Genomic DNA, 24,348 nt, shown 5'->3' with positions numbered 1-24,348 from the left:
ATCACCTTTACCCTCAGCTTCTATAGCAAGGCAGTGGCCTTCTTGGAGGTGTGTTTGGGGTTTCTATCATCTCTGCGGCCCAGTCTCCGAAGGGAGGGGATCATGGTCTACTACAGTATGTCACATTAACCCAAGAAACAAATCACTCCCACTGGGATAAAGTATAGGGTAATAGAAGTACGAAGTATAATACTAGTAATGTTATTGGCCCCGTATGTATGGGCACATTGCTATGTGAACTCCCACAACCAAACAAACCAAAAGTAGAATAATGGAGTCACTTGAATAACTATAAAATATTAATCTATTGATATACATTAAAATAACACTAATAAAAAAAGAAGAAACAGCATAAAAAATATAGCAACATCACCAGCACACCTGTTAAAAGAATGGATAGTGGTGCGTGGGTAACAATTATATAGACACATGATATAGTGCATAAGGGACAGGTAATGGCACAATACGTAACATGAATCAGCGTCAGTGCACAATAGAATAAAGTGCCAAATGCATAAAGTGCCACTAACAAAATTAGAATACAGGCTACATCAGTGCATAGCAGGAATTATACAGTGCCCACTAAAGTGCAACGGGAAAGTACAAAGCAGGGACCGGGATGCCGCCACTCCGGGCATGGGCAGTTAATGTTTTGATCTACCATGGTGAGGTCTGTTCTGAATAAAACCTGTCCTGTTAAACCACAGTATGGTCTGGCAAACTGCACTGCAGCTCAATTTTTAGGGCAATCTTAAATCTTCTTATAGTCTATGCCATCTTTATGTAGAACAACAATTCATTTTTTTAGATCTTCAGAAAGTTCTTTGCCACTAGGTGACATGTTGTACTTCCAGTGACCAGTATTAAAGGGGTATTCTGCCCCTAGACATCTTATCCCCTATCCAAAGGATAGGGGATAAGATGTCAGATTGCGGGAGTCCCGAAGCTGGGGACCCCCGGAATCTCGGCTGCAGCACCCCGCTATCATTACTGCATAGAGCTAACTCGCTCCATGCGTAATGATGGGCGATACAGGAGCCGGAGCAACGTGATGTCACGGCTCCGCCCCTCATGATGTCACTGTCCGCCACCTTAATGCAAGTCTATGGGAGGGGGTGTGAAGGCCGCCACATCCTCTCCCATAGTCTTGTATTGAGGAGGCGGGCCGTGACGTCACAATGCTCCGTCCCCTGTATTGCCCATCATTACGCATGGAGCGAGTTAGCTCTGTGCAGTAATGATAGCGTGGTGCTGCAGCCGAGATTCTGGGGGTCCCCCGTGATCAGACATCTTATCTCCTATCCTTTAGATAGGGGATAAGATGTCTAGGGGCGGAGTACCCCTTTCAAGCGTGTGGTGAATTATTTTACACACCATTAAACACTGTTATACAGTCTGTGCACTCACTACTCTATATTGTAGCAGAGGGTCATTTCTTCAGTGTTGTCACATCAAAAATGTGAGGGGTGGACTCACTTATATTAGATAATATATATATATATATATATATATATATATATATATACATACCGCAAGCATTCTAGAAATATTTCATATCAAATATGTTTACCAGCTGTCCTGGCAAAATTCTTATATATTCTAAAACAAGGAAGCAGCTCATGTCAGCAGAGATATTCCGAAATAAGGTGCCACAAGTATTGTTAGTACAGTGAAGGATACCATTCCTTATAGAAAAGGCTATATATATATATATATATATATATATATATATATATATATATATATTAGAATCAGAAACAGCATTTTGGTGGGAGATGGGACAACTTGGCTACAGGTCAGCTGTCTCATGACTTTGTTGAGCTACAGAATCTACCTTACATAGTAGAGAACCTCTTTATTAGAACTGCATTTAAAGGGGTTATTCCAATCACATGTTTGGCTATCACTCCATTCGTGCTGTACTCGGAATGGCTTTCACTTGATCTACTGTACCTCTACTACTGTAAGGTGAACTTATTGAATCGTAAGACTCAACCATATCAAAAGATGCCCCCAGGCACAAAGGGTCAAAGGATGTCTCATTCCATGCTTTTCTGATCAGAGATCACATATGCTTATTTTGATTTAGATGCTTACTCCTTCCACCACAAAGAAGACCCACCATGACTACAGATTATGGATATCAGCAAGCACTTAAAGGGGTACTCCGCTGTAACAAACTGTTCCTAATGCTGGAGCCGGTGCCGGGAGCTCTTGACGTAATAACCATGCCCCCTCATGACGTCACACCCCGCCCCCTCAATGCATGTCTATGGGAGGGGGCGTGACGACTGTCACGCCCCCTCCCATAGACTTGCATTGAGGGGGTGGGGCGTGACATCATGAAGGAGCAGGGCTATGACGTCACAAGCTCCCGACGCCGGCTCCAGCGTTAGGAGCAGTTTGTTCTAAACGCTGAGCAGCAGAGTACCCCTTTAAGGGTGGCCATACACATTAGATAACATATGGCCATAAGTTGCTCACACTGTCCATATATGATCAATGACATCAGGTGAAGGGCGAAAAATATTTCTCGGAATATTCTAAGATGGTTAGAGAACAAAACATCTTTTGTTCATGAATGATCTTCCATGCAACTGTAACTTGAAAATTTCAAACATGGCTGACTTTTTTTTAACATGAGTCTGTCACCGGTCAGCTGTAACAGTGGTTCCCAACTTAGTGCTCAAGGTCCACCTACATTTAAGGATTTTGACTCCATTGGAGGTCTGGGTTGGAGGCCTCTGAGCTAAAACAATTATTCATTACATTTCAAACTATTCTTATTATTATTTTTTATGGGAAAAGGGGGGTGATTCTTACTTCTATTATGGAAGGGGTTAAAGGGGTACTCCGGTGGAAAACTTTTATTTTATTTTATTTTTTTATTAACTGGTGCCAGAAAGTTAAACATATTTGTTAATTACTTCTATTAAAAAAATCTTAATCCTTCCAGTACTTCTCAGCTGCTGTATACTACAGAGTAAGTTATTTTCTTTTTGAATTTCTGACCACAGTGCTCTCTGCTGACACCTCTGTCCATGTCAGGAACTGTCCAGAGCGGGAGCAAATCCCCATAGAAAACTTCTCCTGCTCTGGACAGTTCCTGACATAGACAGAGGTGTAAGCAGAGAGCAGACAGAAAATAAATTAAAAAAGAAAAGAACTTCCTGTGGACATACAGCAGCTGATAAGTACTGGAAAGATTAAGATATTTTAATAGAAGTAATTTACAAATCTGTTTAACTTTCTGGTTATTTAAAAAAAAAAAAAAAAAAAAAAAGTTTTCCACAGGAGTACCCCTTTAACTGACAGGCTGTGTGCCCCAGCAAACATACAGGCACCTCACATCACAATGGTCAGGGAAGCCATTGTAGTGGTAACTTGAAATTATTGTAAGGTCCATTGTGAAATTCAGAATTACTCTATGTAAAATGCCTAAAGTAAATTCTGCTGTTGTCCTGCAGACAACCACTGGTCAGAAATAGACTAGCTGATGGAATTGGGAAGCCTACTGGTAGTTGTGAATTACATTACAGAAACATTTCTAATTTTTTTATTGGATAAGGGCAAACATTTAAAGGGGTAGTCCAGTAGTAAAAGACTTATGGTAGGGGATACGTTTCAAATCGTGGGGGTCCGACTGCCGGGGCCCTCCACGATCTCTCTGTACGGGGCCCCCGGCTCGCTGGCCAGATAGCGCGTGTTGACCACCGCACGAAGCGGCGGCCAACACGCCCCCTCAATACTGCGCTATGGCAGAGCCGGAGATTGCCGAAGACAGCGCTCCAGCTCTGCCATAGAGTTGTAATGAGGGGGCGTGTCAGCCGCCGCTTCACGCGGTGGTCAACACGCTCCCTTCCCGCGGGCTGTCGGGGCCCTGTACAAGAGATTGCGGGGGTCCCAGCGGTCGGACCCCCCACGATCTGAAACTTATCCCCTATCCTTAGGATAGGGGATACGTGTTTCACCACTGGATATCCCCTTTAAAGCATACCCTTCGATTTATGCCAACACACTTGTTTTTCCCTGCGCACAGGTTTAAAAATTCATGTTGGAAAAATCTGCATTAGTTGTCCAACGATGATGATTTCCCTCTGAATTCAATGGAAAGCAGATTGCATGTGGATATTATCTCAGAGTCTGCATGGAATACAGTCGGTGTGAATTTAGCTATATTATGGAGCACAGTTAGGCCTTGTTGTTGCCAGGAGAGTCACTTTTTTTAATATAGAAAATGAATATAAAGATTATTCATGAAAAAAAGAGATTACAACTGTCACTGCTGTAACATTTAGCAACTTATCAAAGCCATAACGGTGTATAGCAGGGTGACAGCCACTCTTTGATCTGCACTATTATGGAGGTGCTCTAGCCTCTACATAGTCCACACATTGCACAAATCCAATACATAGAATAGAACCAGGCTGCACTCACCAGGCTGCACATATGTTTCGCGCTACCGCAGCCAGATGATGCGCAGGTAGCGCGAAACATATGTGTTGCTCTTCACGTGCACCCGCTGAATGTACTCCTAGTTGGATTGAATAAAGCACTGTAAAGGGGTACTCCCTCCGGTGAAAAACAAATCTTTTAAAATCAACTGGTGCCAGAAAGTTAAACAGACTTGTAAATTGCTTCTATTTAACCCCTTAAGGACTCAGGGTTTTTCCGTTTTTGCACTTTCGTTTTTTCCTCCTTACCTTTCAAAAATCATAACCCTTTCAATTTTGCACCTAAAATTCCACATTATGGCTTATGTTTTGCACCACCAATTCTACTATGCAGTGACATTAGTCATTTTACCAAAAAATCCAAGGAAAAATGAAAAAAAAAAATCATTGTGCGATAAAATTAAAGAAAAAATGCCATTTTCTAACTTTTTGGGGGCTTCTGTTTCTAAGCAGTGCATTTTTCGGTAAAAATTAAACCTTTTCTTTATTCTGTAGGCCCATACGATTAAAATGATATTCTACTTGTATAGGTTTGATTTTATCTTACTTCTGGAAAAAATCATAACTACATGCACGAAAATGAATATGTTTAAAATTGTCATCTTTTGACCCCCTATAACTTTTTTATTTTTCCAAATACGGGGCAGTATGAGGGCTTGTTATTTTCGCCGTGAGCTGACAGCTGTCACGCCCCTTCCCATAGGCTTGTATTGAGAGGGCAGAGCGTGATGTCACACGGGGGCGGAGCAGTGACATCACAATGCTCCGGCCCCGTGATCTCCAGTAATCAGACCCGGAACGAACATGCTCCGGGGACTGATTGTAATGGGGTGCTGCGTGCAAGATCACGGTCCCCAGCGGCGGGACCCCCGCGATTGGGCATCTTATCCCCTTTACTTTGGATAGGGGATAAGATGTCTTAGCGCCGGAGTACCCCTTTAATTTACAAATCTGTTTAACTTTCTGGCACCAGTTGATTTAAAAAAAAAAACAATAATAATAATCCATGGGAGTACCCCTTTAAAGAAGATGTGGTGAGTGTATCCTCGTTCTATTCTATTTATTGAATAGAAAGATTAAATGACCTAAGTTAAACTATCAAAGACCCCATTCAGCGCCGAACCTGCTCTTACCATCCATCCAGCTTCCCTGACGTAACCCTACCACTGACAGTTATATTGCCTATAGCTTTCTCTGTGCCTGTTCCCACATTTATGGCTTATTGTCCATTCAGTGACAGCAATGGCTATAGCAAGTGCTCAGAACACTTCCACCTGTCACCAGCTAATACAATTGGGCAACTGTCCCTTCCTAAGGTCTTCAGCAGGTGCCCATGTTATTTTGGTGGGAATATATGACTACTACTTCTAAGTGAGTCCACATGTGTTATACATTAATAAACTGCTTGAAAAAGATAACAAGGTAAAGTATTTTTACAGAAACGTGATAATTTCCTCCCCACTAATAAAGTCACAGATGTCCATAAAATGATTTAGTTGTTCTGTGCTATATATATACATATATATATATATATATATATATATATATATATATATATATATATATAAAGAGAAGACCTGACTCACTGACTCAAGCCCAGCCTAAACCCTTGGACCTAGAAAGCTGAATTTTTTCACAGGTGTTGTTTTTAAGACGTAGACGAGGAATAAGAAAGGATTTTTCGAAAAAGGGGGTGAAAAAGGGATTGAAAATTTGTATGGAATTTTGTCATTTTTGAAGCTAGAAGCATGAAACTTTGTTTTAGGCTAAAAATTAGAGATAAAGAAACACGTGTTTTAATATTTTCTCAAATTTCACCTCTGAAGGGGTTAAACGGGAGTTCAAAGTTTGTATGAAATAACCCCTTGCCGCAGAACGCCAGGTATACCCGGTGCTGCGGCACGGGAGGGTTATGAAGCGAGCTTAGGAGCTGAGCTCGCATCATACCCGCACGGTCCCGGCTGCTATTAACAGCCAGGACCCGTGGCTAATGCCGGACATCGCCATTCCGGTAGATGACCGGCATTAACTCTTTAGATGTGGCGATCAAAGTTGAAAGAATTTGGGTTGTTTGGATGCCCGTAGACTTTACCCAGAGCGGCCTCATTACTATAGGATCGTAAAAAGTAGATCTATGTTTCCCCAAATTTAAGGCAAGCGAAGCCGCGGGCAAAAGCTAGTTAATAATAAAATGGAAAACACAATAAGGAAGTGTGATAATTTATTAAAATTCATTGCCCCCCACACACACTTTTCTAGCATTGTCATTGCACTGAACTAAGGAGAAATGCGTGTCTTTAGCATGTCTTGTTCAGTCAGAAAAAGTGCATTGCCTGCCACAATAATGGTATCATTTAATGGTATAATATTATTTAATGGTATAATTAATATCAATTATTGCCCAGTTACTACACTGTATTTAAACAATATGCCCATTTGTGATTTAAATTAGTGGTTCTTCTAAAGTTGGTCCCCTGAGGAATACAGCGTTACAGGTATGTGAAATGCGTAGGAGGTTCAGGGACATCTAGGGCATACTAGGGCAAGGTTCCGGTGCGGAGCCGCCCTTTTTAGTGTGAGTAACGCTAGTCAAAAAGGACGCAATAGGGATTGTTAGGGATTGTTCTTATATCCTAATCCTCCTGCAAATTCCCTTTCTTTGACCAACCTATAATTCATATTTGGTTATTTGTACATATGGTTTGAATAAATTGTGCACTTTGTATACAGAGGTATTATTTTCAATGATATAGTAAAAGTTAAGTTTTATCTAATATGCAATTCCTTAAATCTGGTATATAATGGTTAATTGCAGGGGAACGGTCTTTATTAGGTCAGTAGCATACCTGATTTATCCAGCTAATGACAGTGGTCCCTCAGCATACGATGGTAATCCGTTCCAAACGGACCATCGTTTGTTGAAACCATCGCATGTTGAGGGATCCATGCAATGTAAAGTATAGGACAGTGTTCTACAACCTGCGGACCTCCAGATGTTGCAAAACTACAACACCCAGCATGCTCCGGGCATCCGGGCATGCTGGGTGTTGTAATTTTGCAACATCTGGAGGTCCGCAGGTTGTAGACCACTGTTAGAGGAAGTTGTGCTCACCTGTCCCCGCCGCTCCGGACCGTCACCGCTGCCCGGGATGTCGCCGTCCATCCCTGTCGCCGCGTCCCCGAGGTGTCCCCGAAGCTGCGGCAAGGCCTCTGCTTCCCCGGCATCCGCGCTCTCCGTCGCCGCCATCGCGTCGCTACACACGCGGCTCCTATTGGATGACGGGACGGCGTGCGCAGCGACGTGATGACGTCGATGGAGAGCGCTGACGATGCAGAGGATCCCGAAGAGGACGCGCCGGAGCCTCGAGGACAAGTAAGTGATCATCAACGGACCACACGGGGCACCGTAAACGGCTATCCGGTGGCAACTGAAGCAGTCAGCACTGCCGGATAGCCGTTTATGCGATGGCCCCGACATACAAAAGCACCGTATGTTGATGCTGCCTTCAACATGCGATGGCCTCTGAGAGGTCATCGCATGTTGAAATTATCGTATGTCGGGGCCATCGTAGGTCGAGGGGTCACTGTACTTTTTACTGTAATTTTTACCACATTCACACTTCTACTTCTTGGTGCTATAATGTATTAGCACTGTTTATGCATCAGCTTTGCAGTATTTTCCCTGTACAATCTTGACTTGTCTTTAGATCTCATAGTGGACTTACTCTCTAGTTGCCACATGTACTGATCGCTTTGTGCCCCACTCAGTAATAGTGCCCCACACAGTAATAGTGCCCCACACAGTAATAGTGCCCCACTCAGTAATAGTGCCCCACACAGTAATAGTGCCCCACACAGTAATAGTGCCCCACTCAGTAATAGTGCCCCACACAGTAATAGTGCCCCACACAGTAATAGTGCCCCACACAGTAATAGTGCCCCACACAGAATTGGTGCCTCTACACTGCATTATTTTCCAAGTTCACCAACATAGTAAAAGTGCACCCCTTTGTGTAACACACGTTATTACTGTCCCCAAGGAGCTCTGACAATCTGACAATCCCTAAATGATCCCCCCACAGAAATATTGCCTGTCAACAATAAGAAATAATTGTGTTTAACTGCGTTGGCATCAAGGCGCAGATACAACTGAAATTCAGACATGCCTTAGGATTTTCTGGTATATAAATTCCTTTATAAAGCACAGCAGAGCTCTTCATAGTGTAGTATATAAAGACATGGATGGTGACCATATGGGTAGGTGAGAGAAAAACACTTCCAGGTAACTGCTTACCTGATGCTGTTGTGTGGTAGACACAACAGCTATATGCGCAATCAGTGAACAAAATGGACGGTGCAGCCACTGGGTGCTGGTCTTTCATCCTAGATCCACCGGGACGACAGGTACCAGACAATTGATGAAGAAAAATACCCGGATTTCAGGCACAGGAACCGCTCCAAAGTGAAGGACTTGCTAAGGCTCATATTACTTAGCAACAAACGCACTTTATTATATGCAACAATATTAACAATATGTGGCTTTTAAACATTGTTGCATATAATAAAGTGCGTTTGTTGCTAAGTAATATTAGCCTTAGCAAGTCCTTCACTTTGGAGCGGTTCCTGTGCCTGAAATCCAGGTATTTTTCTTCATCAATTGTCTGGTACCTCAGGTTTTTCTGGGACAGGGGGACAGCTTCCAAAATCTTTCATTATACCATTGTCCTGCTGGATTTGGGATGGTGGGGGTGTGCCATAGTTATGCGGCTTTCTCTTCCATTACTTAGCTGCTCTTCAATGAGATACTCTGAGATCATTGTGGTCTTTGTTCTAGTGATCTGTGTAGTTATAGGGCAGATTTCTCTGTCAACTATCTAATGGGTATGGTGGACTTGGCATTCTCTCCCAAGAGATGACGTTAGGGGAGAAAAGGATCGGGCATGTTGAATTTTAGCTGCTAGATCTTTATGTTCTCAGGGAGATATGCTAGCACCAGAACAGTTTGGCAACAGCTTACCCCTCTCTCTTTATTTAGATAGCCTAGCTTCCATTTGTAGGGAGGAACCGGGAGACAACCAGTTGGCAAAAGGTGTATCTGCGTGCAGTCAATTTCCAAAACAGAGTCCCTCACATCCTGCATCTATTTACATACCCATATACAATTATCATAATCCCCAGTTCTCATCCTCACCAGACTGTAGCATGTATACCTGTGCTGAATACAATAAGGGATTTTTGGATTATCGGGCAGGTTCCCTTGGAGGGGTGTTGTATGCTAGTAGAGAGTACCAATGAGACAATCTTAGCCCTGTATCTAAATACTGTGGCCATGACAGTGAACTGAACCTTTGGTCTGGGTAAAGAAGAGCCTAGCTATGACTCTTCTTAGTTACATCTTATGTACAGTGATTTATACATAAGGGCATTAAAACCCTCATGTGTGCATGAACCTTCCAGAAGCCTGATACCCAATTTATAGCCTTGTTCAGTTTTAGCCAGTCTGAGATGGTATCAGTCATGTATTTGTTTTCAGTAATGGATTTAGCAGCCTGACACTGTCCTTGCAGGAGTCTACAGATGCTCCTCAACTGGGATAACAGATGTCATCCTGAACAGTGTTCCATTCATTCTGCTGGGGACCTTCTGTGTCCATATTGCCCTCCTTCTATTCATAATGAGGTGGGCGCTGGAACCTGTCATTATTCGTGACATAATCCCCAGAGTCCAGTTTAGGAGGCGTCTAATGGCTGCAAGAATTGTCACCTGTTCTTCAGAGACAAAAGAGACTTATTTTTTGACAATTCAGATTACATAACTGGAACTAGGGGAATTGCGGGCTATAACGCTGAATAGGTGGAAGTGATCTGCAGTTCCCTAGATCTCTTCATTTCATGCAGTTCACAGCTTACTTCATGTCATATAATAAGTAGAGATGAGCGAATTTTTGTAAAATTCGATTCGGCCGATTCGCCGAATTTTTGGAAAAAATTTGTTTCAATCCAAATTTATTTGTTGCGAATCTACATTAAAAACAACTATTTCTGGACTACAGAGAGCCTCAATAGGGGTGTAGAACACTTTGCTTTGTTCTAACACACATATGGAGTGTGCTAGGGTAGTGAAATAACACTGTTATTCAGAATAGCATGCAGATTACCGGCATCGCTTTTAGAATCACTGCCGCAGAGCGGCACAATGACAGAGCCTGGTGGTGGCAACAGTGTCAGGAGATCATATAGTGGCTGAATGACACAGCATGGAGGTGTTGGCAGCATGAGGAGACCATATAGTGGCTGAATGACACAGCGTGGAGGTGTTGGCAGCATGAGGAGACCATATAGTGGCTGAATGACACAGCATGGACGTGTTGGCAGCATGAGGAGACCATATAGTGGCTGAATGACACAGCATGGAGGTGTTGGCAGCATGAGGAGACCATATAGTGACTGAATGACACAGCATGTAGGTGTTGGAAGCATGAGGAGACCATATAGTGGCTGAATGACACAGCGTGGAGGTGTTGGCAGCATGAGGAGACCATATAGTGGCTGAATGACACAGCGTGAAGGTGTTGGCAGCATGAGGAGACCATATAGTGGCTGAATGACACAGCGTGGAGGTGTTGGCAGCATGAGGACACCATATAGTGGCTGAATGACACAGGGTGGAGGTGTTGGCAGCATGAGGAGACCATATAGTGGCTGAATGACACAGCATGGAGGTGTTGGCAGCATGGGCAGACCATATAGTGGCTGAATGACACAGCATGGAGGTGTTGGCAGCATGAGGAGACCATATAGTGGCTGAATGACACAGCATGGAGGTGTTGGCAGGATGAAGAGACCATATAGTGACTGAATGACACAGCATGGAGGTGTTGGCAGCATGAGGAGACCATATAGTGGCTGAATGACACAGCATGGAGGTGTTGGCAGCATGAGGAGACCATATAGTGGCTTAATGACACAGCGTGGAGGAGTTGGCAGCATGAGGAGACCATATAGTGGCTGAATGCCACAGCGTGGAGGTGTTGGCAGCATGGGGAGACCATATAGTGGCTGAATGACACAGCGTGGAGGTGTTGGCAGCATGAGGAGACCATATAGTGGCTGAATGACACAGCATGGAGGTGTTGGCAGCATGAAGAGATCATATAGTGGCTGAATGACACAGCGTGGAGGTGTTGGCAGCATGAGGAGACCATATAGTGGCTGAATGACACAGCATGGAGATGTTGGCAGCATGAAGAGACCATATAGTGGCTGAATGGCACAGCGTGGAGGTGTTGGCAGCATGAGGAGACCATATAGTGGCTGAATGACACATCGTGGAGGTGTTGGCAGCATGGGGAGACCATATAGTGGCTGAATGACACAGCGTGGAGGTGTTGGCAGCATGAGGAGACCATATAGTGGCTGAATGACACAGCGTGGAGGTGTTGGTAGCATGAGGAGATCATATAGTGGCTGAATGACACAGCGTGGAGGTGTTGGCAGCATGAGGAGACCATATAGTGGCTGAATGACGCAGCGTGGAGGTGTTGGCAGCATGAAGAGACCATATAGTGGCTGAATGGCACAGCGTGGAGGTGTTGGCAGCATGAGGAGACCATATAGTTGCTGAATGACACAGTGTGGAGGTGTTGGCAGCATGAGGAGACCATATAGTTGCTGAATGACACAGCCTGGAGCTGGCAGCAGCATGAGTAAACACTAGGGCTTCACAATCCCTAAGATTAAAAGATGAATTTTGAAATTTAAACTGAAGATTTATGGTAGCTAGTGCCCAGGCCCAGCATCATCAGTAAACCATATATTGGCCAAATGACACAGCCTGGAGGTGGCTGAAGCATGAGGAGACCATATATTGGCCGAATGACACAGCCTGGAGGTGGCTGAAGCATGAGGAGACCATATAGTGGCTGAATGACACAGCCTGGAGTTGGCAGAAGCATGATGAGACCATTGAAATTTAAGATTTATAAATAGAAATTTAAGATTTTGAAATTGAAATTGAGGATTTTTAAATTTACATTTTAACTCCCATGTTTTCTTGTCCCTGGCGCTGGAGTGTGGGTACAAAGGACAAATCTAACAAGGAGTCACATGTCCCATGGCAGAACAATGACAGAGCCTGGAGATGAAGTGAAAAAATTTGGTGCACAGGTAATAGGGATATTTCAGCGCTGTCCACAAACAAGGTAAAAGATAAAAGTATTTATTACATGTAACGCGTTTCAAGGACGCTCCGTCCTCTTCCTCAGACATCATGTAACGCGTCCTTGAAACGTGTTACATGTAATAAATACTTTTATCTTTTACCTTGGTTGTGGACAGCGCTGAAATATCCCTATTACCTGTGCACCAAAAAAAGTGCACATTTTTTCACTTCACGTTCCCTATGCCTAGCCAAGGGCGGGATAAGCTGCAGTCCTAGGTGGATATCCAGGTGGAGTCTCCATCCCAACCTTGCGAAAGGATTACATGCCTGCTAGAGCGTTGTGCCTCTATAGCACAACATTATCTGGTGAGTCTCTCCATTATTAGGGGCTCACCTTTTTTTGTTTGTTGTCCTTCACAGTGGAGCGCTTTTCCATCCTTTTTATTTCAGAGCCTGGAGATGGCATCAGTATGAGGAGACCATATAGTGGCTGAATGACTCCCTGAAGTTTGTGACAGCATGAAGAGACCATAGAGTGGCTGAATGACACAGCCTGGAGGTGGCTGAATTATGAGACCATATAGTGGCTGAATTGCACAGCCTGGAGGTGGCTGAAGCATGAGGAGACCATTGAAATTTAAGATTTTTAAATTTAAATTTAAGATTTATAAATTTAAATTTTAACTCCCAAGTTTTAGTCTCCCGGGCCCCAGCGTGTGGGTACAAGGGACCAAATTTAACAAGGAGTCACATGGCAGCACAATTAGAGAGCCTTGAGGTGGCAGCAGTAGTATGAGGGCCATGCCAACTGAGGATTAAGTCTGAGGAACCCACCAACTGTTGACTGGGGCTGTCGGATGTCTCTTGGGATGAAGTGGATGACCAAGTGAACCGATCAATCACGGCTGCGGGGCTGCTGGTCGAGACACGACTGCTAGCTGACATCGGGAGCTCAGACCTCTCGCTGCGACTCCGGCTGCCACACGCCCCTACTCTGCTGCGACCTCTGCCTGCGCCTGGTGAATTTAGGCCTCTGCCACTCCACTGTGCACATCCTGGCACTACTCTGCCTGACATACTTATTGCGTCTATGAGGGGAGTACAATACGCTTCACTACGCTTAAAACTGTATTTGTCTAGAACAGCAGCAGGTGGCTGTCCTTTAACAGTATTTAGACCCCTGACAGATTAACAGGTACAAAATAGTACACTATTTAGATGTAGGTATGTGGTATGCACTCATGAGGGTAGAAAAATGTGCTACAGTACACTTAAAAATACTTGTTTTTACCTTTGTCCGCTGCAACATTTTATATATTTTTCCATTTTTTTATACAAGAGTTTTCCTCAGGGCACTTGCTTAAAGTGTCCAAAACTATTTTATATATTTGTTTGTTAGGAGTCACAAAATATGATTGTGTTGTTTTGTAATTGTTATTAATAATTGAAAGATTTTGTGATTGAAATAATTGTTATGTGTTGGCTGTCTTGTATTAGAAAACGGAATTGGCACTTTTCAGCTCTTAAGTGAAAAATGAAGTCAGCACCCTTATCATCTGTTGAGCAGCGATTAAAAAGTGAAATAGTTAGTTTAAAAAAACATGCCATTTGAAAAAGTTTGGGGGGTTTGGTGTTCCCCAACAAAAGGAAAAACAAAAGGAACACTGCTTGTGTTATTTACACAACACAAGCAGTACACAACAGTGCTGCAGCACACAGTCACTGTGTAATAAACCCAAAATCTCACAGACTATTAGGAATGGACTGCTGGGTATGTATTATACTGTCTACAGACTAGTATAACCAGCAGACCATTTGTTGTGGAACAAAGAGGGCAGAAAAATGTGCTACAGTACGCTTAATAAATGTATTGGAGTAAAACACCAGCCGGTGGTTACTTTTGGCTCTCCTTTCACAGTATGTAGGACCTTGACAGATTAACAGGTACAAAATAGTACACTACTTAGATGTAGATATGTGGTATGCACTTATGAGGGCAGAAAAATGCGCTACAGTACACTAAAAAAGTATCTGAGTAAAAACACCAGCGGTGAGTACTTTTGCCTGGACTTTCACAGTATCTAGGCCCTTGACAGATTAACAGGTACAAAATAGTACACTACTTAGATGTACGTATGTGGTATGCAGATATGAGGGCAGAAAAATTAGGTACAGTGCGCTTAAAAAAATTTTTTTTAGTAAAACACCAGCCGGTGATTACTTTTGCCTGGACTTTCACAGCATCTAGGCCCTTGACAGATTAGGTTTCTTTCACACTATATTATTGTTCCGTTTAGGAACTTCCGTCAGAAGTTCCGTCACTATATCGGGGAAAACCGGCCGTTACAAAACCCCTGATGGCCGCGACTAAATCGCATTGCAGCCTATGGGGTTTTGTAACTGCCCGTTTGCACCCGTATATGCCCGTAATTCGCAACGGACGGTTTTCCCCGATATAGTGACGGAACTTCTGACGGAAGTTCCTAAACAGAACAATAATAAAGTGTGAAAGGAGCCTTAACAGGTACAAAATAGTACCCTACTTACATGTATGTATGTGCTATGCACTTGTGAGGGCAGAAAAATGTGGTACAGTACATTTTAAAAAAAAACTTTTTTTGCACAACACCAGCAGTACTCAACAGTGCTGCAGAACAAAAAAAGCTGTGTACTAAACACAAAATTGCACTCTGTCAAAGACTATTAGGAATGGACTGCTGGGTATTATACCGTCTACAGACTAGTATAACCAGCAGATGATTTGTTAGGGATCAAAAAATACAGAATTGCGCTGAAAAATTCTTCTTGCCTCCGCTGCTAAGGTTTATGAAGTTGGGGCAGCTTGTTGAAATGTATGAGGCAACATACAGCTCTCTGCCCCTCTCTGTAATACATTGCTGAAGAAAGTAACTGGGAGGTTAATGGCTGCAGTAAAAATCATTTTCAGTGGAAAAAAAACACTGCTCTCTGTCCACCAAAATGCTGATGTGACTAGGATGTGAAACGCTCCTGGAATGAGCTTTTCTGTGTAACACACACACAGTGATGTCTGTCCTATCTCTATGCAGTGTGGAAAGCGCCGACGATGCAGAGGATCCCGAAGAGGACGCGCCGGAGCTCCGAGGACAGGTAAGAGACATCACGGAAGCTCACGGGGCACCGTAAACAGCTATCCGGTGGCAGCTGAAGCAGTCTGTGCTGCCGGATAGCCATTTATGCGAGTGCCCCGACATAAAAAGCATCATATGTTGATGCTGTCTTCAACATGCGATGGCCTCTGAGAGGCCATCGCATGTTGAAATTATCGTATGTCGGGGCCATCGTAGGTCGAGGGGTCACTGTATATCAAATATACAGGTGCAAGCTGCTGCAGCTGAACTTCAAGTACAGCAGCATACTGCTAGCGCTAACATATATGTGTAATACTGCTTTTGAGAAAAATAGAGTTTCTTAGCTTATCATTTGGCCAAATAGTGTGTACCATCCCACCACAATATGGTGACCTCAGTTGGGGCAGACCCTACACTATAGATATGCCTCTCTTGTGCATTTTGGGGCTATGTCGCAGTTATACATTTTAATGCTATCATGTAGGTCCAACAACCTCCATGTGGCACACTTATAGGCCAAACATAGTCTACTAGTGACTACATTAGGTCTCTTTCCCCAAACACTTTGTTTTCAGGACTCAAAAGTGTAATAGACTGCAAATTAAACATCTGCCAGTGTAACACTAGTCAAATAAAGTTGCAAGAAGACAACGTTTATTCTATTAAGCCCTATGGTTACGCCATGCACATACCATTGTATATGTCGGAATACTTTTTTGACAATTTCCCAACATAAACCAGAAGTGGAAACCTGAAACAGGATGTGAACAGCCCCCAACAAATAGTAACTACTGACCAAAATACTTCTGTAAAAAAAAGTGTCCTAACTGAACCAGCCAAAATTGTTATTGGAATATAAACCTGCATCTGGTGAAAACAATAAAAATTGTTAGTAAAAAAAAAAAAAAAAAAAAGAAGATGGTGTGACTTAAAGGGATATTCTAGGAAAAAAAATTTTTTTACATTTTTTTTATATCAACTGGCTCCAGAAAGTAAAACAGATTTGTAAATTACTTCTATTGAAAAATCTTAATCCTTCCAATAATTATCAGCTGCTGAAGTTGAGTTGTTCTTTTCTGTCTGGCAACAGTGCTCTCTGCTGACATCTCTGCTTGTCTCGGGAACTGCACAGAGTAGAAGAGGTTTGCTATGGGGATTTGCTTCTACTCTGGGCAGTTCCCGAGACAGATGTCATCAAAGAGCACAGAAAAGAACAACTCAACTTTAGAAGCTCATAAGTACTGAAAGGATTAAGATTTTTTAATAGAAGTCATTTACAAATCTTTTTAACTTTCTGGAGCCAGTTGATGTATGAAAAAAAGTTTTTTCCTGGCTAACCCCTTTAACACCTTCAAAATGTGCATGGAGGGAACATTTCAGGTGTAGGATTTTCTGGCACTGAGAGGGCTAAAAAAACAAAAAGAAGAGGTGACTGGAGACATCACCTAATGAACTTAAAGAATTTTGGCTTACTTTTTATGCTTTCCCAAAATTTGATGTACAAATAAATTTTGTTTGGAAGGTTGTATGGAGTCAGTAGTGTCCTAGGCATCTAGGCTGGCGGACTTCTCTAGCACCTAATGGTTAAGATGGCAGCCGGGGGAGATTCCTCTGGTGGAGGCTTTTCTCTCTAAGAACATTGAACAGATTGAAATCCAACATTGCTTTCTCCCCTTTATCATTTGTCAAAGGGAGAGTCAGGAGGCCCCTCATGTACATTTGGCCGGTCCGGCTGAAATCACGTGTATAGGGTCCCTTGGTACTCTGAGTAACAAAGGAGTTTGATAACAACACACTGCAATACAATAGTATGTACAATACAATACAATGTATTGTGATCAAGGTATTGCTTATACAAGTCTTTTAGGGGGATTATAGGTAAAATAAATCTTTTAAAAACATTTAAAATTCAGAACACCTGTCTTTTTCTAATTATCACTGGAAAAATTAAGATAATTGTTACTGCCACATTCAGAAATGTCCTAACTATTAAAGTACCATAAGGCTAAGTTTCTACTTGGTTATTTGTCCTGCGTTTTTTGGGTTGAAAAAAACGCCTGAAAAAATGCCAGTGCAATGTCGTGCGTCTAGCGTTTTTTCTGGCATTTTTTCATTTGTGTGGAAATTGCACCTTGGCAGTTTTGTTGGGTACCAAAAAAAAAAAAAAAAAAAAAAGAAAGGATGCAGTAGTGATGGAAAATTTTTTATTTAACAAAATGCATATATTTTATAACAACATTTTAATTAACTGTTAATAAAGTGTACGTGTGTTTTACTTTTTTTTCTCTATTTTTTTTTTTTTTTAGGTAGTGCTACTACTCCCAGCATGGAACAGACTGTTCCATGATGGGAGTAGTAGTACCTGTACTAATAGACATTTAGCCAGGGGTCTCAGTCCTGACACCCGATGCGATCATCCAAAATATGGCAGAGATGCGGCTGTATACAGCAATCGCATCTCTGCTCTGTACTCCGGCCGGCCGGATGGTTGCAGCCAATCACCGCTCAGAGGGAAATATGAATGAGTGAGTGGCCGGCCAGAGTACAGAGCAGAGATGCGATCGATGTATACAGCCGCTCTGCATCTCTGCTATAGACAGGACGATCGCAGCGGGTGTCAGTACCCGCTGTGATCTGTTCTTACTTGCAAGTACTACTACTCCCAACATGGAGCACACTCTGCTCCATGCTGGGAGCTGTAGTACCTGCATTAATAGACAGATCGCAGCGAGTGTAACTTCTGACACCCGTTGTGATCCTCCTGTATAATGTATAGATGCGGCGGCCGCTCTTCTATGGTCCCCTGCTCTGCCGTATATATACACATATTCCTATTTCCCACAGAGAGCTGTGATTGACTGGAACCATCTGGCCAATCACAGCTCTGCGAGAAATATGAATAAGTGTATATATACGGCAGTGCAGGGGACCATAGAAGAGCAGCCGGCCGCATCTATACATTATACAGGAGGATCACAACAGATCCGAGGCGATCTGTCAGTTAGTACAGGTACTACTACTCCCATCATGGAACAGTGTGTTCGAAGCTGGGAGTAGTAGTACTACCTAAAAAATGTTTTAAAAAAAGAAAAAAGTGAAAAACACACACACACACACTACATTTTTATTATTGTCGGCTATATTTTTAGCCCGCACACATAAATTGATCCCTGTTTAAAAATTAATAAAAAAATTTTTATAAAAAAGATACCTTTCGTTAGATACAAATTTTTCCTTCACTACTGTATCTTTTCAATTTTTTTCTTTTAATGGTACCCTACGAAATTTTATTTAAAAAGGTATCTCCATCACTTTTTTGGGTTGCTAAAGTCCAAAAAAGAATAAAAAACGCCCAAAAAAACGCCAAAGTTAAAACCCGCATATCGTTTTTCTTGGTGTTTTTTCACTCCCATAGACTTCTATGAGAAAAAAAGGCCACGATTTTGACAAAAAAAAATCGCCAGTGGCTCAACATGCTGTGATTTTGGAAAGCCGCCAAGGAGCTGAAAAACACCAAAAAGGGTTAAAAAAAAGCCAAAGTGAAAAAACGCCAAGTGGAATAAGATTTTTGCGATTTCTCATTGATTTACAGCTAACAACTGGCCGCAGCATTTTTTGGCTGAAAAAACGCGATGCGGCAGAATTGGCGTTTTTCTTGGCATTTAAAAAAAAAAAAGTAGAAACTTAGCCTAACTGTATTCATCCTGCACAGTAATCATCAGAGACAAAAGAATACCAGAATGGATGTTATTTGGGCTGGATCCATAAGTTTTGACCACAGGATAGTGGTGTGTCGTGCACTCAGTTATCCATGAATTGCTGCAGTTTTGCGGCTATTACAGGCAAAAACCTAAGTTTGCAATGAAACCAAGGCAATTCTCATTATACTATGTGTGGCTGTATTGGTGTTGGTATTTAATCTTTTTCCACAAATACATATATCAACCTGCTCAGCCTTTTGCTCTAAAACATGGCCTCCAGATGGGACTGCATTCTTTACATGATGGATTCCCTTTAAAGGGGTACTCCACCCCTAGACATCTTATCACCTGTCCAAAGGATAGGGGATAAGATGTCTGATCGTAGGAGGGTCACTGCTGGGACCCCCTGCGATCTCCGACACGGTACCCAGTCATCTGGTGCATGGACTAAATTCTGCTGCATGCTGGATGATGGGCGACCACAGGCGTCACACCCCCTCCATTCATGTCTATGGGAGGAAGCATGACAGGTATGTACTAGCCGTCATGCCCCCTTACCATAGACATGAATAAAGCTTCTGTGTTACAAAAAAAGAAAGAAATTTTAAAAAGGGAAAAAATTGTGAATATGACCTTAAAGGGGTACTCCGGTGGAATTTTTTTTTTTTTAAATGAACTGGTTTCAGAAAGTTAAACAGATTTGTAAATGAATTATTAAAAAATCTTTACCCTTCCAGTATTTATTAGCAGCTGTATGCTACAGAGAAAATTCTTTCTTTTTGAACTTATTTTTTTGTCTTGTCCACAGTGCTCTCTACTGACACCTGATGCCTGTATGAGGAAATGTCCAGAGCAGTAGAAAATCCCCATAGCAAACCTATTGTGCTTTGGACAGTTCCTTACACGGATAGAGGTGTCAGCAGAGAGCACTGTGGACAAGACAAAAAAGAAATTCAAAAAGAAAATAATTTCCTCTGTAGCATACAGCTGCTAATGTGTACTAAAAGGATTAAGATTTTTAAATAGAAGTAATTTTCAAATCTGTACTCAAGTAGAAAACAGACATGGTGCACATCTACAATCTTGTACAATGATCCAATTGCTTCTCAGCATAATTTCAAAAACTAACAGGTTATTAGTATATATGTGTTTTGATCAAAAAGTACAAGCCCACTCGCCACGTCAAGGCCACCTATTCAGAGTGGGTCCCCAACGTCCCTAGCATAAAATGGCGTAGCACTGGGCGGCGACCACCACCGCCGCGACACTAGTGCCCACAGGGGGAACGACCGACTGGCAGAGCGGCCCCAACGCCACTCAAACCAGTCCATGGGTCGCACCTCCCCGCAGACACGGCACCACGGCAGCAACGGACGCCGCACAGCACCACACCAGTGTGAACAAGATGTTATAGCACACTTACCATGCTCTCCCAGTCAAACTGGGAGGCTACCAGGAAAGAAAAGGCCCATGTGTAGCTGGGAGAGCATGGTAAGTGAGCTATTACACCTTGCTCACACTGGTGTGGTGCTGTGCGGCGTCTGTTGCTGCCATGGCGCCGTGTCTGCGGGGGGGGGGGGGGGGATGCGGCCCATAGACTGGTTTGAGTGGCATTGGGGCCACTCTGCCAGTGGGTCGTTTCCCCCCCCGTGGGCACTGGTGTCGCGGTGGTGGTGGTCGCCGCCCGGTCTACGCCATTTTATGCTAGGGACGTTAGGGACCCACTCTAAATTGGTGGCCTTGACGTGGCGAGTGGGCTTGTACTTTTTGATCAAAAATGTATACTAACAACCTGTTAGTTTTTGATATTATGCTGAGAAGCAATCAGATCATTATACAAGATTGTAGATGTGCACCATGTCTGTTTTCTACCCCAATTCACACAAATTTTCAAATCTGTTTAACTTTCTTGCACCAGTTCATTTAAATAAAAAATAAAAAAAAAGGTTTCCACCAAAATTCTGTCATTTCCAAAATTAGTGCTTCTCTTTAATGTATTTTAAGCAAATTCAGGCTGTATAATGCTGTATACTGATGGTCACTGGACCTCGGCCTGTCATATATATATATATAGGCCTTTAAGTGCCTTAATGGTGCAGGACTAGCTGTGAGAGGCCAGGAGTCTCCTGCCATATGGAGTGTTAATAACAATGGTCACAGTGTGCGCAGACCCTATAATTACAGGTGACCCCCCTCCCCCAACTGCACTTTACCAACTTAACCCACTTGCTAGCATTTAGCTGCATCTGCCACTTTAACCCTTTAATGCAATGTACCAAAGAGCCTAGAGACAAAGGGCTTTTATCTCTTCAACCCAGCATATATTTTCAGCATCCCATAATCTTCTCACACCATCTCTCCATGGATATATTTAGTCTTTCTTTTCTCTGTAATCCAATACATTTTCCTGGTTTCAGGGGGCAACCTATCTGTACTAATCATATTTTTGTTGTTATTTCGATGGTATACATTTCTAACCATATATACTAAAGCAATGAAAAAATAAAAGTTTAAGCTGGCCACCGGTGTAACAATATTCTGTCATTTTCATCTTTTATATTTTGAATGATATAAAAAACAAAGTTATCTGGTCATGTTTTTTTTATAACATAAAATATGTTAAAGATAAAGGGGGAGATTTATCAAAACCTGTGCAGAGGAAGAGTGGTGCAGTTGCCCATAGCAACCAATCAGATTGCTTCTTTCATTTTCCACAGGCCTCTTTGGAGGCCTGTGGAAAATGAAAGAAGCGATCTGATTGGTTGCTATGGGCAACTGCACCACTCTTCCTCTGCACAGGTTTTGATAAATCTCCCCCAAAGAGTTATCTGATCTATATTAAAAAAAAAAAGCAACCAAACAAAGAGTATTGTATAGTAAACGCATATATTTATCAGATGGGTTCAACTTGTCATTGGTTAATAGTATGGTATCTGATGGACTATGAACAATAATTCTCTGAACAATGAAAAGGGTTTTTCTACAAGGGTCACTAATGATGAGAAGTGGGGGGTCCAACCACTAGGACCCCAGTGTTAACCAGAATGGGGCTTCTGTGTCCCCTTGGTTGAATAAAGTACAGCCCTAAACTACCATATATACTCGAGTATAAGCCTAGTTTTTCAGCACGATTTTTCGTGCTGAAAACGCCCCCCTCGGCTTATACTCGAGTGAACTCTCCTCCTGTCAATCCCTTCTCAGTGGTCTTCAACCTGCGGACCTCCAGATGTTGCAAAACTACAGCTCCCAGCATGCCCGGACAGCGATCGGCATGCTGGGAGTTGTAGTTTTGAAACATCTGGAGGTCCGCAGGTTGTAGACCACTGCGGCCTTCGTCATCATCCAGACCCCCCTTTAGTTTTCTACTCAACTCCCCTCGGTGGGAAGGAAGGGTGAGCTGGTCTGGGAGGTCCCTGCGCATGAACGTCCCTGTGCATCGTCGTCAAGGCAACAACACTAGTCCAGGGCCAGCCCGGAGTGAAGAAGAGGGCCTCCCGGTGAAGATTGACAGCCTGGAACGACTAACCCTCCCCACCGGACGGTCCCTGCAGCATAGATGGCCCGGACCAGCTCACCCTTCCTTCCCACCGAGGGGAGGTGAGTAGAAAACTAAAGGGGGTGTCTGGATGATGATGAAGGCCGCAGTGGTCTTCAACCTGCGGACCTCCAGAGGTTTCAAAACTACAACTCCCAGCATGCCCGGACAGCCATCGGCTGTCCGGGCATGCTGGGAGTTGTAGTTTTGAAACATCTGTAGGTCCGCAGATGTTGAAGACCACTGATGAAGGGATTAACAGGCGGTGATTATGTATTTCCCACCCTAGGCTTATAGTCGAGTCAATAACTTTTCCTGGGTTTTTGGGTTGAAATTAGGGGCCTCGGCTTATATTCGGGTCGGCTTATACTCGAGTATATACGGTACCTTCATCAGGACCATAGAGTTATATGGATCAGCAGTGTGCATGTCTGATGGCGAATAAGTGACTTTCTAGGGAAAATCCCTTTAAATATTAGGTGCATTTATTGTCTAGCTCAGTTACTTTGAGATTCATTTGAACCTTATCACAGGTTTTTATACAAATTTGGGCCCTGGACAACAAGCAAAGTAGGGTCCCTACTTCAATATAGTGTCCACATAAGGCTGCATATACAGTCCACATAGTACCGCCATAGAGTGCCATAATATTGCTGCCATACATAGTCTACTTAATACCAGCATACAGTGCCCAAATAATAGACCATCTAAATACAATTCTCACTACTAAAGCCAACACAAAAGAGTACAGTTCCCACATAATACCCTAATTAAATTCTCAAATGATACTAAAATACAAAATGAAATACTGGTAATTTGGTCTGGAAAAGCAGTCAGTGTATATGAGCGCCCTGTCCGACTACTAGGAAGTGGGCTACAGTGTTTTTTGCTTCACTTACTGTTCTGCAGATATCGCTTAAAGAGTAACTCTCATTAAAAATTTTTTTGCTATTGCACTCCTTATGTTAAATAAAAAATATATCTGTGGTGTCCCGGTACCGTATTGCATACCGTACCTTGGTAGAGGTCCCCAAAGTCAGAGTTCCTAGGAACGGTGGGGTCCCTCTTTTCTAGTTAGCCCCTCGTCACCCCTCAGTTAGCTAATATTCATATAAATATCAGTGTACATATGTATATTTAAATGCCTACCTGTTAGCGTTGCAGGACCTTAGGTCATGTGACTCGGTGTTCAGAAATCTATGGTTTGTTGAAGGACCTTCGGGGGTTCTTGTGTCAGGTGTTCACCCACAATGCCATGTAACGGTGAGTGACAGCTGTTATGGACCAATCCAAAACCGCTCAGCCCCTGCCGATATAAGGGAGCTGCAGCCAATAATCACTCTCTTGGGTTGCTGACACTGGATGAGGTAGGACCTCCGCAACTTCCA

At 42.9% G+C, this 24,348-nt stretch overlaps 1 protein-coding gene across 1 annotated transcript in view; it reads right to left on the bottom strand.

Annotated features, from left to right (window-relative positions):
* The window catches only part of AMOTL2 (angiomotin like 2), a 40,799-nt gene extending 16,667 nt beyond the window's left edge, over nt 1–24,132 (bottom strand). The window contains exon 1 of the mRNA XM_056564400.1: nt 24,110–24,132. The gene's annotated coding sequence lies outside the window, so the exon portion shown is untranslated. The remainder of the gene's footprint in view (nt 1–24,109) is intronic.
* Nucleotides 24,133–24,348: the final 216 nt, after the last annotated feature.

This window comes from Hyla sarda, chromosome 3, assembly GCF_029499605.1.
Source record: "Hyla sarda isolate aHylSar1 chromosome 3, aHylSar1.hap1, whole genome shotgun sequence".
Taxonomy (NCBI): Eukaryota; Metazoa; Chordata; class Amphibia; order Anura; family Hylidae; genus Hyla; species Hyla sarda.
Note: the sequence above shows the minus strand (reverse complement) of the source record. Positions and strands in the feature narration are given on the sequence as shown.